This window comes from Protopterus annectens, chromosome 4.part0 (genome assembly GCF_019279795.1).
Source record: "Protopterus annectens isolate FY-2018-M chromosome 4.part0, PAN1.0, whole genome shotgun sequence".
In the NCBI taxonomy this organism is placed as follows: Eukaryota; Metazoa; Chordata; order Ceratodontiformes; family Protopteridae; genus Protopterus; species Protopterus annectens.
Genome location: NC_056733.1, coordinates 456610012 through 456626515, shown reverse-complemented (window position 1 = coordinate 456626515; position 16504 = coordinate 456610012). Strand labels below are relative to the sequence as shown.

At 41.0% G+C, this 16504-nt stretch overlaps 1 protein-coding gene across 1 annotated transcript in view; it reads left to right on the top strand.

The window, feature by feature from the left end:
* LOC122799370 (proline dehydrogenase 1, mitochondrial-like) overlaps window positions 1-16504 on the top strand; it is a 972876-nt gene that overhangs the window by 497634 nt on the left and 458738 nt on the right. The window lies entirely within an intron of this gene.

Below are 16504 nucleotides of genomic sequence, written 5' to 3'. Positions count from 1 at the left end.
TCTGGGTTTGACATGGCCTTGTATGTCAGGCATAGGTCACCAGTTCATTCAGTCGCAGCATAAGCAGCTGCTGCAAGTGTCGGGTCAGATACATATCATTGGTCTGATGAGGATCTAGATGTGAATCCCTTCATGATAAGGTGGGCAATGTAGAAGGTCTTCCTAACTACTTTAGCAATATGAGTGTCGAATGAAAGGCTACTGTCAACCTGGGTTCCCAGGTCCCTAATAACTTCTTCTGTGTTCAGGGATTGCCACCTATATGGTAGCTAGTAACCTTATTTTTCCCGGACTATGCATTTCTTGGCATTTAACTTGAGGCCATGGCTCTGGCACCAGTTATCCGTTTCTGTGAGACCCTTCTGAAGGATATCTGTGTCGGATGTAGTTTGTCATCATCTGCGAACTTTGTCAGCCATAACCCTCCTGTGTTTGCTTGTACTTCAAAAGTAGATGCCATGTGGGACCACTTGTGACAGGCTTAATGGCCTTGGTGACTGTTTATGTCTTTATTTATGAGATCCATTATGATCTGGATGCTGTGTTCTTTGCCTTGGAGAGAGCAGTTCTACAATCATTTGGTATAGATATCAATGTCTGTAGGATCAGTAATCTTCACATCATTTTTGAACTAATTCTGAGCATATCTGGGAGTTTCCTAGGTTGTTTCTGAGCTAAAAGAGATATTTATGGTTGTCTTTAGAGTCCCTAGCTATTTTTTCTTAGTAGCTTTCTCCTTTATTGTAGAGTTTGTTTATGGCTGGGGTCCACCAGACTGGGCCTTTGGTAAAGAGTCTTTGTGATAATATTATTAAAATAATATTGCCTTGCACATCCGCTTTTGATACAGTAGTTTTTATTTAAATTTTTTTTATCCCTGGGCCTCTCATTATGTCTGACATAATGGCACACTGGTGTTAGTTAGCAGTGTTCATTCAGCGCCACAGGCAGAATACATGTAAATTAAATAGTTAGCATTGCACTGTTTGACAGAGACATTAGAGTTTATTGTCATCAAAAAGAAGACGTCTGCCAGTCAGTCACCTTTCTGTAATGAACAGTGTGGGCTTTGATGTACTCTTTTTCACTTTCTCTTTTCTTTCATCTCACTTCTTGCTATATTGTATTGGACATTTCTTTATATATTTTTTTAATTTTTTGTCGGTATTTAAGATTACTTGTTTCAGTATTTTTTTTTATTACTTTGTTATAGAAGCACATCATCTCCACTGTCCCTTCTTTCATCAGTTCCTTCAAACTTTTCTGTATGTGTGTATAAGGGTGTACATTTTATAATTTATATAGCTAGATGGAGGGATAGTGTGTATGCATGCAGTGTATGTGTGTGTTTCTTCTGGTGAGTCCCAATTTCTTATAAGTGGATTAGTTGCCATTCTTTATTTAGTACTAGAACTCTTTTCATTGTGCTGTATGACCTGCTTTCTTTCTTTCTTTATACTTCCTTAAAATAACTGCAATACAGCACAGTAGCTCATTGGCTAAAGTGTTTGCGTTATATCTCCAAGATCTTGGTGGGAGGGGTCATCCTCACCCCTTGTCACTACTGAATGGGTGGGACTATATGGTATAGGGTGGGGCTGTGGGGCTTTATTACAGGAGGTCATTAATTTGTACCTGTGATCAGACAACAGATGGGGACATTAACTTTCATCTATATACTGCCTCGATATATACCTGCTCATTATAGCCACTTTACTGAATGTATACTACGCAGATATCTGACTGCAGTCAAAAAGGTCAACCTGAAGTGAAATGGAGCCTAGACAAAGGAGTCCATGATGGCCTCTTTTTCACAGTATCCCAGCACCTCCCTAGTGCATCTTTCATGCCGTCCCTTATTCTACCCCATACCATCCAGAAAGATTACCTTTTTCTTATTTTTTCACAGTTTGTATTCATATTTAACTCCTCCTCATACTTTTAACACAGCGTAATTGGGCAAGACTCAAGTTTAGATAAAGTGGCTGAATTAATGTGGGGGTCTGGAGGATGCTGGGTACGCTGAAGACGTAGACATCCAGATGCTCTGAGCTACATATTTTGTCTTTTTTTTTTACGACTTTTATTCTAATGATGGCCTTCATGAGGAAGGAAAGAAATTCATTCCCACTATTTTTTTTCTTTCAAGGAAAATAAGTTGTTTCTAAAGCTTAAATTTCAAAGCCAACAATATAGCTCCCCAATAAACAGAGATGACATATTCTTGTAAGGATATAAAAATCTTATCTGGGAATTGTACCTGCCTTCCTACCCCACTAAAAAATATTCGTTATTCTCACTGCTGCAGTAGCCTTTGGCTATATGTTATGTATCCTGCCTAGGAAGCAACAACTGTCCAGCTTCACAAAGCTCTGTCTCCCTCCCACATTTACCATCTGACTGCTGATTGGTTAGCCCATGGAGAGAAACCAGAATCAGAGTGCAGACAATTTGCATACTTTCTTGCCGGTTCCTATTAAATGATTGAAGACGCATTCTTTCGAATGTGTCTTGATCGAACTTGAAAGCACGAAAAGGCAAAATAGTAAAATAGCATATAAGCAAATTCTTTCCCTGGGAAAGAATTTGCTTGGCCGCTTCCGTTACTTTGCCGTTTTCGTGACTGTAGTGCAATCTCGGAGTTGGTATATTTAAGTAGGGAGGGTGTGGGGAGCACAGCCCATCACTTTATGTAATGTTTTAAAATGTTTTTTTCTTTTGTTTTCTGGAACAGTGATTTTTTCCCCTTGGAAAAAAAAATTGCTATTCTAAGTGTTCAAGATTATAAGCTTTCGCTTACATGGGTTCGATAAATCATTGTTCACTTTTTTAAGTGTTCGATGATTTAACATAGACCCTTTCTTGCCACCGTGAGAGGTGGCAACTCTGAAGCTTCACATGAGCAGTAATCTGTTTAAGGCATTATTTCTGGCAGATAAGTCCCCATAGGGGAACCCTTCCACACAAAAATATTGTCCTTTTAAGAAAATATTACTGTATTGTATTTCTGACTAAATATGACATTAAGAAACCCGGTATTTTTACAGTATTAGAAGTTTCCTAACAAGGACCGCTATTTTTAACTTAGGGGATTATGTTTTGCTATTGAGGACTAGTTTTGTGGTAAATATGTATTGTTTTTAAAACCTTTGACTTGTTTGAGCAAGTTTTAAAAATCAGAAAGTGTTTTACTGGGCATCATTTTTTTATGTTAAATGCTTGCATACATTTCATGACAACTTACCTGATAAGTTTTCTGTAAGTGCACTTATCTGAAGGGTTTTCACCTCAAACAGGGATTTTTGTGTTTCCCTTATGTCTATTTTTGAAAGGTGGCTGTTTGGAGAAGTCTGATTGTATGTTGCTTGTGAACACGTCTGACAGCTTTCCTTTTGCTGGACTCCTTCCAGCAGTGCTTACTGGAAATCAGCCTTCCTCCTCAGCTACACTGTGAATACTTTGTATGGTCCTGTTGGCTATTCTCCCTCTGTACATAAAAAAAAGGCAGTAAACAGTCCTTGCCACTATTGTGGGCTTAGGCAGTGCCTCAGCCATTAGTGGGTGACTCTGTAGTGCCCGACCATTGTTTCTCACACTATTCACTTACTTCTGCGAATTTCTCTGCTGTAGCTCCTTGAGTCACCATGTACCAGGGTGGGCCATGTTCTCTATGGCTATTCCAGTGTCCGATCCATGCATGGGAGAACCATTGTCTTTGGGTCTTGGCTAACCAGGGTAAGAGACTTCTTCCAGGCGTGAATTGCTATCTCCTAACTGGTCTCCTTCAAGCGTGGTCTATACAGAGAGAAAAAAAAAACACACAAAAAGACAAGACATTGCTGTTCTGAAGACATGTTGTCTGTTCATAAAGATGATTTGCATAAGTTAACCAGGACAGTAATATGGGCTGTTAATCCTGGAGCTCAGAAACCCTTGCAACAGTGCAATCTCAATAAAAAAAATTCCTAAGGAAAGTTTGTCAGAGGATTTTAACCTGAACTGCCACAGGATATCTTCTCTAGGAGACTGTCAAGTTCAAACTCTGATTCTAAAAAAAATCTCTCCTGTCTAACCATACCTCTCAACCATACCAAATTTCTTGTTTTTTATCGGTTTTGAGGTCCAAATAATGGGGTGCCACGATTCCTGAGTGGCACCCCTTCATTTCCAAATTTCCAGTCTTTTTTAAAATGTTTTTTGTTTTTCAGCTGACGTCATCATGTGCAATGATGTCCGCTCCATGAATAGCCTGTTGGAATTGAGGGATTCACTTTCTGAGCCATAGCGTGTATGCATGCAGTTCCCCAGCTGCTTAAAGCACCATTTCAATTCCACGGCTACTGCTCGGCTCGAACTGTGCAGTCTTTACTGTAACATTTGAATGCGCTTAGAAGCAATGACCAGCCAGAGCAATTAGCATTCCTGGTAAGACAAACTTAGATTTTAACAGCCACAGCAGCCTCAGAATGAATATGCTTTGCATTTCACTTAATGGCAGAATATACTTTGCATTTCACTTAACGGCAGTTCATTGTGTAACAACTTGCATTTCCCATGAAACTCAGCAGTTTTGTAACACTGCAGTAAGTACTTTACAGTTGCAAGGTGTGTGTGGCATTTCTGTCAGAATTTGCTTTTATTTGCAGTGTGTGTGTGTGTGTGTGTGTGTGTGTGTGTGTGTATATACATATATATATATATATATATATATGTGTGTGTGTGTGTGTTCCCCAGTTTGTTACAACTGCTGGTTAGAGTTACTCAGACTCTAACCCTGTACCTTAGGTACATGGAGCAAGAACCTAAACTCTATACCCATACCACCACCACCACCACCCCTTGTGATTCAAGGAGTTAACCATAGTTTGCAACTGTCCAAAGTTTATGGAATGTTTGGCTCATATTTTTGGTCTGTTCCTCTTAAAATGTATGGTTTTCTGGTAAATCAGTGAGAACTGAAGTTGAACTGAATTCACTAAATAATGATAGGCATTTAAGTTTCAGTCTTCCTATCTTTCTGGAAAAGCATGATAACATAAAACATTTTATTCTAGCAACTTTTCTAAGATTATACAAGCAATGTTTTAAATATGACTCCTCCTCCCCAATAAATGTTGGCTTTTTCCAGATTGATTGTGCTGCATAGCTCTTCAGGGAGAGAGAAGACTAGTGCTGCTTATGCCAAGTCTGCTTGTGCTGTTAGTAACACAACAGGTAGAATAAATTTAATGTGAGTCTCACATTAAATTTATTGTAAAATTATTGTACATTTATTGAGTATTTGGAACGGATTTTTGCCAGATTCTTCAGTTAATGGTTTCAGTCATCGCTGCTACTTGATTGACTGGCGTCTGGATTTGCAGTGGCTGTGGCTTTACTGTGTTATTTGTCCATACCCTATCTTGGGTTTATTCTTGTATTCATTAAGATTAGAATATTGCCTACCATTAAATGCTCTACTTTTACCAGAAAACCGACATACTGCAAGTCACCAAAAATAAAATCCTAAGGTTCATCATCTTCTCCCTTCCCACTGAACGTCATTGCTACGCATTTCAGAAGAAAAAATTATTTACTACAGGGATTGGGCTGGGGCCATATTTTGGTTGTCTGTTGTTCAGTTTGCGTTTGAAAGTTGGTACCCCACAATTCCATTGAAGTGGGTGGGGTTACATAATTATGCATGCAAATCTCATGTTAATCAGCTTACAGATTTGTACCAATTTTTCATGGGCCTTTGTCCAGATTTTTGATGTTTCCAGGTTGAGCGGTATGTGTCTAACTCCCAAAGAGGAATTTTCTTTTTCACTCTAGAATGAAGGAGGTGTTTTTGTGGGAATAACCCTATGTTCCTTCTGAACTAAGGATATATTATATGTTGCATGGGGATGTGCTTTATTCTACACCCATCCTTCCTGTTTTGCCAGCCTTGGAGGATATGTTTAAAGCTGCCTGTAATAACCCTAACTCTCATCCTATAGTCCTCCAGAAAGCAGACTGATTTTATAAAGCACCTCAAGCTAACAAATTCTTGGACGATGACGACTCAGAGATGACAGATGCCTCCTCCAGAGTTTTCCACAGAAAGATCTCAACGTAACTCATTTTCCCATTTTACAGAGGATCAGAGGCTGATATCCCATGCAGACCCTCCGATCGTGCTACAGATTCGCTTTCAGCGATTGCTCTTCAGCGGGCAGCAACACTGCTGGCATTGTGAACTCTCTGAAAGCCTACCCTTCTATGCAGCCAAGGATACCTGAGCCACACTTCGGGCCTATTAACTCTTACGTGACGTACTGGTTGAAAGGGCAAGGAGACGCGGAAGCCTTCAAGTCTTCTTTTTTGGACCTTTCCAGACCGCCATCCCAAAGGGCAACCCCCCAAGCAAAATGGGGGCCAACCCGGTGGAGGCAGGAGGGAAAGACCAGGGGGATCCCCCCAAGGTGGGGCCACACTTCGGGCAGAGGGACAAAGGGGGCAGCAGTGGGGGAATGTGAAAGAAAACCCCAGGATCTAAGGCACACGGTCCCCGCCCCCAGGCAACAGAGGAGGCCTCGACTGTCCTGTTCTGAGGGCTGTCGGCGGCAGAGCTACCCGCAAACCAAGGCCTGGCCATTAACCTCCACCACAAGGCACTCAAAACTTGTTACCAGAGGCCAACTGTCCTGCTCTGCCAGCAGTCCACCCCGCTTAAAATTATACAGAAAGGTACAGCATTCACCTTCAGTCCCACAAGACCAAAAAGCGTTGACAAGTTGCCGAAAAAAGTTCCCCCGAAAATCCTCCCCATGACCAAAGAAAAGAGAGGAACTTCACCCCATCTCTTTGTTCCAAAGGAAAAGTTCCATTCAAAGCTGCTAGACTGATCCTCACATCTGTAAAGAAGGATTCTATAGGATTTTGCACTCAGGTTCTTTTACGGATGTATACCCAGAGGACTGGAGGCCAATGAAGGAGGATCATCAAGATGTGGAGGGCCATCAAGAAGAAATGCCTCGGCTGGTCACGCGGCCAGGGCGCCCAGGGCCTTAAATGCCTTCTGGTTTCGAGTGGTAGATCTGAAGACGCCACCCCTGCCATCATCTGACCCACCAAATGCGGGGATCATTTAAACGGACAGCTGGGGCTGCAGTCATTCAGGACAACTGGATACTGGCCACCACCCACAGCCGCCAACCACCACTAGGCCTTGGACCACAGGTAGCGATACATCTACACCCCTGGCTGTTTCAAACAGCATAGTATATTCTTCAGAGCCTTTTGTCGCAGCACCAGGCTTCAATCTATAACTTATCTGATTACACCACAATTATGTTCAAACCTTGCTATCTCAAGAATAGTAGCACTTCAGAAAGTACACAGCCAAAATTGCATTGAGAATTCTCCTCAGCCCAGGCAGTAAAATGCCTTGTTCTTCATGTCTAAAACTGCCACAGAGTGAATAGTAGTGGCTCATTTTAACATGGTCTTTCCAATCTACAAGAGTCCACAGCTGCAAAAATTGGCAATTCCAAACACTCCAATCAGCAATACTGCGAACGTTGCAATAAAATGCCTATTGGGGTGGTGCTATGCTTCTCTTTGCACTTGCAGACCAATAGCTTAACTGACTCAAGCGTACCCGACCCGAAAACAATATGGCCACACCTAATGCCTGATAGGTGACACAGCTTGGAGGGACAGAAGAAGGCCAATCTAATGACAATTAAATCAGCGGCAATCACGCGAATGAGCATGTCCCAACACTTTGCTCCCCATCTTTCGAGGACAGACTTTCCCTCTCCTTCCCTTCCAACTCCCCAGAATCTGCATCCAGGGAACAAGGAGGTGAGGGCACATGTAAGGGCAAAGGGAACCAGGTCTTACCAGAGGGGCAGAAGAGGCAGCAGTTCAAGTGGAGTGACATGAACAACGATCCCGGGTCGCCATCCGCCATAACCATCGGCTGCCACTATGCAGACTATTGCCAATTTGAGTGGTGGCAGTAACAGTCAGTTGGGCGGATCGCCGCGCACGTCACGGTGGGGCCTCCTGGCCGACAGGCTGGCAGCGCAACCTCTTTCGCGCGCCTCCCTCAAACGGTCAGTTGCGAAAGTTTTTCAAGTCCCTAGCCAGCCTACCCCAGAGGACGCTGGCCCTCGGTCACCATGTAAATGCTCCATTTCCATGATTGCACCCCCTCAGAAGTCCCAGGGGCCGCTTTTGCACGATTATCAGGTCTCACCTATGTCTTTCTCTCATTCTCATTGATTGCAAGACCTCACCAAATCTTGTCAGAGGATTATTTGCATCATTGCTTTTCGGGACCTTCGATGCTGGACCTCATTCCAGAGGAGTTGACTCCCCATCTCTAGTTCCTCTCCATCTAGGAGCTGTTCCAGATCCTTTCTAGCCAGGTCGGTTCCCCCTCAAAGCGGTTAGAATCTCTCCATCTAGTCTTCTATAGTTTTCCCACTACTGTGACTCGGTACCCCTTGCTTGAGGTTCAAGTCTCTTAAGAGAGTCACATCAAAGGACCCATACACAGGACACACCGTTGAGTGTCTTTTTGTCTGGTTGAACAGAATTATGAGAATCAAGCCCTTCCGCTTGAGGTTGTAGCGTTTCTGCTGCCATTTATTCATATCAGGAAGAAGTCTGCTACTTTAGTAGTACAGTTAGCTGCCATTTCTATTTTTCAAAGGAAAGAAAGTAGATTCGACCATCAGACCTTTCAGACTTCCATCACCTATTAAAGGTTCTTTTAATCTTACCACCAGTCAGTGCCCCGACATCACGGTGTTTCACTTTGTCATTTTTTTCTATTTTTGTGTTGAAAAAAATCTATTTCAAGTGGCCATTGCTAATTTTGTCATGGATCGAGCTGTTCCCCGTCAAATTAACATCCTGATTTTATTGTCTGAGCTTCAGGCCTCAAAGACTACATATCGATTTATCCTTTCATTTAATATTAATCCACCCACCAAATCCATCTCTTCTTTAAAGATTCTTATAATAAATTGGAGTATATGTTGCACAAACTAGACGCCCATAGACAACTCAGATATTTTTCAGATAGAACGATCCATAGACAACTCAATTTTTATTTCAGATAGCAGATTTGCTAATCTGATGAACTCTTTGTAGCTTTTCTAAAACTTACTTTTAGGTCTGGCAATTCTGAATGTCTACTGTTTCGTATGAACTGACTGTATCATTTATGTTTAAAAGCCAGAACACAAACATTAGCAGCAAACTTTCTACATTCTTTTATTCTTTGGCTCTCTTTGGCTCACATTTTAGATTTTATTTTTAGCGGCTGCACGTGCGGCTGCATACATTTACATTTATCTTACATTTATCTCTCAGGTACAAAGTTTACAGCAACTCTAGGGATATTACAACCTTTGGTTGAGTTGTGCTCAAACGTTCCTTCAGGGTGCTAGGACGCTTAGCCTGCCACCTACATGTGTGACACTCTCACATAAAGATTGAACACCAAGTTATAAAAACTACCATAACGGGAGTGCTGGAGTGTCTGGTGTTCTTCTCGCCTTGATCTCCCCCTCTCCACCACTCACCCTCAGGAAGAAACTGGTCTGGAGTCTCCTGGTCTGGGTATTCTCTTTTTGTGCCTATTGCAGTAATTGGTATGTTGTATATATGTACTTTTATGTATATAGTTTTTATGTATGAGTGGTTTATGTGAGTGGTTTTTTTCATCTTTGCTTGCAATAAAGAGATCTGAGGTAGGAGGGTATTGGATGTGGTGGAAGGGGATTCTCTCGATCTTCTGCTGCAGAGCAGTCGGGCGGCGGCGGCGAGCCGAGGATCGCAACCCATGTGTAATAACCAAGGCGAGATGAACACTCCACATGGAACGTTATGGTAAGGACATAACTTCTTTTTTTCTCATCTTAGATGCCATTGCCACAGTTATGAGGAGGTATACCTGGATAAGTAACCAAAAGTTGAGATAAAGTTTGAAATTTTAAATTCTGTTTTAGATTAGTAGGTTTTGTTTGGCACATCTGCTACTCAGGTTCTTAAACAATTTGGTAAAAGAGGGAAATTAATTCAGGGAGTTTCTAAGCTTTCAAATCCCCTATTACAAATCTCCTAAATACTCTACTCCCTTTAAAAGGCAAAACAAGCAACCCCTGCCAAATCCTGGCAAATGAGATAAAAGATATGTCTGGAAGGGGACAACAGAAAGACAGGGATCATTTTAAAAAAGAGAGACATTCTAATCCTTCAGAATGACTAAGCCAGCATTATGTGTCCCCTTCCCTCACGTCCTGCTCCTGTCTCTCTAAATCTGTCCCAGAAACAGTCTCTCAATATTCCTCATTAGCAATAGATTGTATTAGGCTCTTGGGTGTTAAAAGTAGTTCAGAGGGGTTACAGTTGGCACTGGATACTTAGAGTTCTGTTTATGGGATCTCCTCCCCACCCTCTGAACTCGAGTTTCTTCTCAGGTTCTTCCAGTATTTCCTTTAGATCAAAGGGGTGAGTCGTCTACTCCAGAATGTTTGTGGCTTCAAAGAAAGAGCTTTCATTGAGACTAGTTCTACAGCTTTCTTTTCTCACGCGGATTGTGAAGGTAACATTTTAAAATGTTGACCCTTCAGAGTCTGTTACTTATCATCCCTCTTTTGGGTTTTATGGTAACATTAGATATGCTTATTATCACATATCCATAGCAAAAGGTTTCAAGAAATATCTCAGATTTTATGTGTCTGGGTTACATTATATAAATTCTTTGTGAATGTGTAACGTTCATCATATTGATCACTGCTGCAGTGGCCTGAGCTATATGGGATCATAGCCTACTTTAGCTATATGGGATGAAAGGATATAACAGCTGACCAGAGTACAAAGTTTAAGAGTACCTCCCATGCCCCCAAACTGTCAGACCACTCAGGAAGAGTTGACTAAAAGAGAAGTTTGGATGCCAATCCCTTCAGACCTTTAATACCACAGAAGAGTGCTCTCCTCTAAAGCATTCAAGGATTGATGGTCAGCTTTGTGTTGTTCCCTTGCTGGGCAGATAAGTTCCCCTTGGGGAAACCTTACATTTTCTAAATAAGTTATTTTAAAGATAGGAGTTTTGCATTTTAACAAACTGTCACAAGACTGTTTCATACTTTTAAACTTGAGCTCCCTTTTTTTTCTTGTCAGATTAAAGGTTCATGCCAGATTAAAGATTGTGTAAAGTAATTTCTGTGCAGAATTTGTGTTTATTTTACATTTTTGGAGATGGCAAAGTATTTTAAGGTGCATTTTATTGTTTTTCCTGTAAAATGCCATTTAAAGACTTGTAGTTTTTACTTCTTGTCTTCCCCAGGAAAGAGGCACTATTTTCAGCTTGACCATGGTCCAATGGTCAGTCCTCCTTCCAGCCACAAAAAGAAAAAAATTAAGCAAACAGCCTTTGCCACCGCAGCAAGCTATACATTTGCCTTAGTTGCAGGTGGGTGCCACTGATGGAGCTATTTGTCATACCTCAGACCATTCATCTTTTACCCCAGATCCCTCTGGTGTGTCACCTACAGCCACTAAGGACCAGGGGTTAGCCACATCATCTGCAGCGTTTGGTTCCCTCAGTGGGCAAAGGGATTTTGCTGCTGCCATTAGTAACTCATCTGGCCCCATTTTTCATGTCAAAAAGAAACAGAAAACTAAGCATGTGTCTACTCCTCTTTCTCAAATTTCCTTAAACAGGAGTAGTTTACTGGGTCTGGCTCAGAGTTTAATTCAGGATGTTGATCCTCCTTGTAAAATTGTTTCTGGTAAAAGAAAGAGGGATACCTTTTGCCTGAAGATATTTCTGATTCTGAATCTGAACAATAAGAGAAATGGGCAGATACATGGTTTTCTCAGTTTCTTAATCTCCCTGTGTGTGTTTCAATTTGTCTGACAGTATTGTTAGAATGTGCCACTGTTTTTAGTGGGAAATCAGTCCTTCAGAAAATACTGTAAGTTGTTGCAGAAGGAATTTCCATTACCTACAGCCATTCCTCCTGTTCTGCCTGCTTTCGTGGATGTGTGTCACTGCCTGCAATTTTCCTGATAGTCAGCCAGCTGTCCCTATAAAGGCAGATTGGAAGTATAAAGGTCCTCATTCTTTTATTTTTTTTATATAGTATTCCCAAACCTGACCCAGCAGCTATAGCCTTAGTTGACTCCACTCTTTTAAATGCTTAGTTAATTCTAATTCTACTCTTTCTGATAAGGAAGGGGAAATATTGATAAGTATGGGAAAAAAGTGTGTACTTCTGCAACTTTGTTTTCAAAATTTTGAATTTTCAGGCTCATATGTTAAAGTGTGTTCTGACTACTTGTCAAAGTATGGAGAATGTTTTACCTGCAGTTTCTTCTTGTGAGGAAAAATCCATTTAAATAACTTAGTTATTTCTGTTGCACAGGTCTCTACTTGTTTACAGAATTGTGCATGACTCTTTTGATACTTCTTCCAAGGGTATATGGCCATTGGTACTGTTTTGAGGAGGTTTGCATGATTGCATTCTCAGAACCTATAGATGTTAAAGATGAGATTTTAAATTCCTCTTTGGATAGAGATTTAGTTTTGGCCCCTTAGCTGGCCCAAGGAATCGCAAAGATTTTTCAGCCTTTTTTTTCTAAATTTTCTAAACAGTCTCAACAAAATGCAGGTAAACAGATATTTAAGAAGTAATAGCTAGTATATTCCAAAAAGATGCCTTGAGCCTTCCAAAACCAAGGACAGTCCAATGAGTCTGAATTACTATTCAAGAGACCTTAAGGCTCCTCCCACCCTGGTCCCTTTTTTCTTCCAGAAAATTTGAATCTCCATCTTCTCTTTGGTAACAGATAGTTTCAGACAATGGGTTTTGAAGATCATTCATCAAGATTACAGATGGCAGTGGGAGGAAATTCCTCATCTTCCAGATCAGACTCTTTTTGTTTTCACTGGATCTTCATTTATTGCTGTCCCAAGTGGTGATAGTATCAGTTTCTCATTCCCGGATGCATTCAAGGATGTTCTTAGTGCCAAAGAAGGAAAATGCTTGGAGACCAGTACTGGATCTTTCTTTGCTAAACCTTTTTGTGATATTGCCCAAATTCAAAAGGATGTCACTTTACAACCTGTTACCTCTTCTTCCTCTTTCAAGTTTCCTGGTAACACTAGACAGAGATGCTTATCATCACATCCCTATTCCTCCAGACTTCAGATTTGTTTTAAGGTTTTTTATGTGTTGATCACATTATCAGTTCTCTGTCTTACACTTTTGATTATCCACTGCACCAACAGTGTTCACAAACTGTCCCATTAATAGCTCATTGCAGGCTAAAGTGTATCCACATTTTTCTATATTTAAACAACGCTATCTTTGCAGAATATTTTTTCAAAGTGTCAGGAATCTCTCTCTCTCTCTTGGGTGAGAGATCTGTTATACAAGTTGGGATTCCAAGAGAGCATTCTAAAGTCTTTAATGACTCCTTCACACAGGATTGTATTCCTAGGATGCCAACTAGACAAATCCGTTCAAAGAGATTTCCTTACACAGGAAAAAAACATCTATATCTAGATCTATTTCTAAGTTTTTCCGCACAAACTTTGGTAACTGTAAGGGAATAAAAAAAAACAAACAGAAAGCACTCCAATGAGGACTACCAAGGTATATAAACAAGCACACAATGTTTAATTAAGTGCTTTTGTTCTTTACCAGTGAAGAACTGTGAGGGAATAACATAGGATTTTGGGTCTCATGGCATCTAGGAGTCCTGTGATACTCCTGGCAAGACTCCACATGAGAAACATACAGTGGTATCTGAGATCTCTTTTGTCCCAGCACCAATACCCTTTGTTTTTTCAAATTCCAGTGCTGGGGTTTGTCAGAAGATAAATCATGTGATGAAGACAACATATATCCTTAAATCCACATCCTCCCTCTCCCTCTCTATTCCAAAGCAATCAGTCAGCACAGACGCCCTGGACTGTGCTTGGGGATCAGTTTTGAGAGGGGATAAACGTGTAGGGTGTGTTGGATACCAAAGACAGATGCAAGCTCATGTATACATAGCAATGAAATACTTGCCCTGATCAAGGCACTTGACTCTCTGAATCATCTTTGGTCCCCAGGATCTCTTTAAGTTGTTACAGGCAGGACAGGCAGGACTACAGTCATGAGGAGCATCAACAAGCAGGAGGAACCAGGTCATACCCTCTTTGCAGACTAGCCATGTTAGCTTGGGATACAGCGTCATAATACAATCTGAGTTCACAGGCATCTTGCATTCTGTCAGAGCAAAACTTTGTGGCTGGTTAGCTGAGCATGGCCAGGACAGACCCTCATGAATGGAAACTAGATCAGGGAGTCTTCTAAGATTTCAGAGTCCCTGAGTAGATCTCTTTGCTTTCTCTTTGAACAATCATTTGGCAAGATTCTGTTCCAGGACTCTGTGCAAGAAGGCCTGGAAGACAGACACATTTTCTTTTCCTTGGAGAGGAATGTTCCTATATGGTTTTCTACCCTTTACACTGATAGTCTTGATGCTTTTGAAGATTCAAAAGAAATCCTCCAAGATCACTGTTGTGACTCCCTTTTGGGCCAGACAGCTATAGTTCTTCCTTCATTTGGAAATCACCAGTGGCAATTACCACAGGTTTCCTCACAGACTGGATCTGCTCACATAAGAACAAGGGTGTTTGATATGGGTCTATACTACATTGCCGAGATGCAATTTTGGTGAACACCTATACATCTGCACCTAATCAGCGAAGTGATTTGCTAAATTTAATCAGGACAAAGATGTAGTTGGCCGGCAACAGAACTTTGCCCTTTTCTCTACTGTAGTACGATCTCAGAGTTGGTATATATAGTTAGTGGGGGTGTGGGTGGGCGAAGCCCCCCACATTGGGGGTTGTGGGGGGGTGAATTCCTCCACTTACATGGGCTCAATTCCATGGAGATGGTGATACGTTGTACTGTGGGCAAGTATTTCCTTGCACTTATTAAGTTCAGCAAATCGCTTTGTTGATTACGTGTTGATGTATAGGTGTTTGCCGGAATTGCATTTCGGCGATGTAATATAGACCCGTTTGATAAACTCTTATATCAGTCAGTTTCAGTTGGCTGCCTGGATGATTGGACCTGAATACTTTTTAGACATCTGTTTATTAAGGACATGCAGCAGGTACTAATGGAGGCAAGAAAATCTACTACTACTAAAAAATCATATATTGTCAAATATATGTTAGTACCAACAATATAACTAGCACCTATTCAGAGCTGGTTGTTCTCTGGTTTTACACTATCTGTCAGAGTTACTATTCTGTGGTCTTCCTTATTTCTTTATCAAGGTTCATTTATCAGCTATTTTAGCAGGTCTGTACATGGATCCTCCTCTTTTCAATGACATCTCATGTCAAAATGTTTTTGAAAGGAGTTTTGCACCAGAGACCTCCGAGTAAACTCCCTGAAATCGTAACTTTTGTGTTAGAAAAGCTTGCTCCATTTGCACTAGCTAACCTGTCTGACTTAAGGTTCTTAACATGGAAAACAGTTTTACTGATTGCTCTGATATCTGTAAGAGGAGTATCTGAGTTGCAGGCTTCTACAGTGAGTCAGCCTATCTCATTTTATACAGGAACATGGTTTCTTTGAGAACTAATCTTTCTTTTGTGCCTAGAGTGGTATCCAAGTTTACTTTAAGCCAAACTACCCATCTTCCCGTTTTCTTTAATGAACCTAAAAATTAGAGAGAGATACTCCATACCTTGGATGTCCACAGACAACCCAGGTTCTAACTTGACAAAACTAAATCATTCAGATCTTCAGATCAGTTGTCCATTTCTTGTGAAGGTAAGAAGAAGGTACAACCCATGTATTATACTCACCCTCACAAAACTATAGTTTTTTGGAAAGGGGTAGATTCTAGAAGTATTCTATAAGCTGCTACTTGGTCCTCTGTGTATACTTTTACAAAGTACTGTAAGCTTGATTCCTTCTCTAGGTCCAGGTTAGTCTTTGCTAGGTCCATTCTCCAGGGGTTCCTGGGCACTTCATCTACCACTTTCCAAATGTAGTAAGCTAGGGGAAATCTACCCATATAGCTAAGGCTACTCCAGCAATTGTCATTATGATAAACATAGTACAGTTGTGTAAGTTAAACTTACCATAACAGTAATTTTTTGAATTATCACTGCTGCAGTAGCCACTCCCTTCCTCCATCTCACTTGTTTTTGATGTGTTTTTTTTATGACATAGTATGGACATTTATTTTTTGTCATTCCTAACATTGTATTTTCAGGGCTCAGCCTCCCTCCGTCTGATGGCAGGAAACCTCTGAAGGGCTTGGCACCAAAACTTGTCTTTTAGTCAGCTCAACTCAAGCTGCCTGATAGTTTGGGTGTGTGGAAGGTGCCCTGAAGCTATGGAAACTGTCTGGCTGTTGTATAATTGGTAGAATATAATTCAATATCACTAAGGCTACTGTAGCAGTGATCATTCGAACAGTTTACTTTCACAGCTGTACT